The following is a 1979-nucleotide window of genomic DNA, read 5'->3' on the forward strand; positions in this document are numbered from 1 at the left end:
CAGGGACATGAAATGTGAGTTTTTTTTTAAACTTTTATCTAGTTCATTATGAAGTTTAGAGTAGCACATCCATTTTCTTACTTTTGCTTTAGACTAAATCAAACATTTTTTCAATTCACAATTACATTTTACCAGAAATGCTAGCAAGGTTTTGGCTAGAGATGCCTGTATGTTTAATTGGATAAGGTCTGAGAAACTGAGTTGATTCTTCCTTTCAGTGTAGCTCCACACGTTAAGTAGATGAAGTATCACACTCACATTCTGACTATTTGAATGTTTTTACATCAGGTGAATGAGTGTCACTGGGGCAGGTCCTCCCCCGGGGATATGCTTTGCAAACATAAATATTTTAGTCATTTGAGGGGATCTCCTGGCATTTAGTAGATAGGAACCAAGAATGTTGTTTGTACTTCATGCATGAGACATTCTTTTGGGGGTGTGGAGGGATGTAGCACTGAGTCTTGAACTCATAGCCTTGAACTCTCTCCCTTCTCCTTGAGCCACACCTCTAGTTCTGGCTTTTTTTGTCTTGCTGTTTAATTGGAGTCTCCTGGGCTGGGCGGGGGCTGGGAATGAGCTTGCCTAGCATACATGAAGCCCTGGGTTCAATTTCTCAGTACCACATAAACAGAAAAAGCCAGAAGTGGTACTGTAGCTCCAGTGGTAGAGAGTGCTATCCTTGAGCACAGAGAGGCTCAGGCACAGTGCCCAGGCCCTGAGTTCAAGCCCCAAGCCTGGCAAAAACAAAACAAAGAAGTCTCCTGGGCTGGCTTCAAACTCTGATCCTCAGATTTCAATCTCCTGAGTAGCGAATATTGAAAGTGTGAGCTACCAGCACCCAGTAACAAGTGACATTCATGCAGGAAGACTTCTTTCCACATATTAAATAATTTTTCAAATATCCTCCAGACATTTATATATATATGAAGAATCAATTTGCAATTATCTGAGCTTTAACTTAACCTTGCTTTACATGTAAACTCAAAAGTCCTTTTTTTTTCTTTTTTGCCAGTCCTGGGCTTGAGCTCAGGGCCTGAGCACTGTCCTTGGACTTTCTCAAGTCTAGAGCTCTACCAGTTGAGCCACAATACCACTACTGGATTTTTTCTATGTATGTAGAACTGAGTAATCGAACCTGGGTCTTTGTGTGTGCTAGGCAAGCACTCTACTGCTAGGCCAAACTCCTGGTCCCTCACATTCCTTTTTATAAAACTTGTGTGTTTGTGCTGGCCCTCGGACTTGAACTCAGGGCTTGGGTACTGTCTCTGAGCATTTTTGCTCAAGGCAAGCATTTTACCACTAAAGCCACAGCTGCACTTCTGGCTTTTTGGGGGGAGAAGAAGATAGTTATTTGGGGATAAGAGTCTCTCAGACGTTGGGCTGGCGTTGAACCATGATCCTCAGATCTCAGCCTCCTGAAAAGTTAGGATTATAGTTGTAAGCCACTGTTGCCTAGCTAAAAACTTATTTTCCAAAGTATGAAATGCTTTTACAAATTTGAATGTCCTTCGTGGGAAGAACCCACACTTATCTTCTTTATATAATTCCAATTTTAGTATATGGCTGCTGAAGCAAGCCTAACTCAAAAGTATTTTTGTATGGTTTTAATATACATGGAATTTTCCAGGAATGGAACTACTATGTAAATTGAAAGGAGTGTGTGTTTTGTTTGGAACTTTTCCAAGAATGGCTTAATGGTCTAGAAAACCACACCAATGACATCAATGCCATTTATGGGTTGCATGGGATATCTTCCATTGGTCCTTTCCACACTCTCTCTACCCTTCTTTCCCTGCTCTGTGCCCAGGAAGGAACTATATCAACCCATTTTCTTACTCTTCCACTTCTGAGATGCTTTCCTCCATGCAAACCGTGGGCAGAAGATCAGGATAACAGAAGAAAATGGGCCTAGGCCATGAAGACCAAGGTTGGATGTCAATAGCAGTCTTCCACTTAAGCCCAACCATGCTTGTGAGTAC

General features: G+C 41.7%; 1 non-coding gene across 1 annotated transcript; it reads right to left on the reverse strand.

Annotated features, from left to right (window-relative positions):
- Positions 1–1472: 1472 nt before the first annotated feature.
- On the reverse strand, positions 1473–1578 carry LOC150040475 (U6 spliceosomal RNA). Its single transcript, XR_016533912.1, has one exon. It is a non-coding gene; the product is annotated as a U6 spliceosomal RNA (small nuclear RNA).
- Positions 1579–1979: the final 401 nt, after the last annotated feature.

This window comes from Megascapheus bottae, chromosome X (assembly GCF_031878675.1).
Source record: "Megascapheus bottae isolate mThoBot1 chromosome X, mThoBot2.hap1, whole genome shotgun sequence".
Classification (NCBI taxonomy): Eukaryota; Metazoa; Chordata; class Mammalia; order Rodentia; family Geomyidae; genus Megascapheus; species Megascapheus bottae.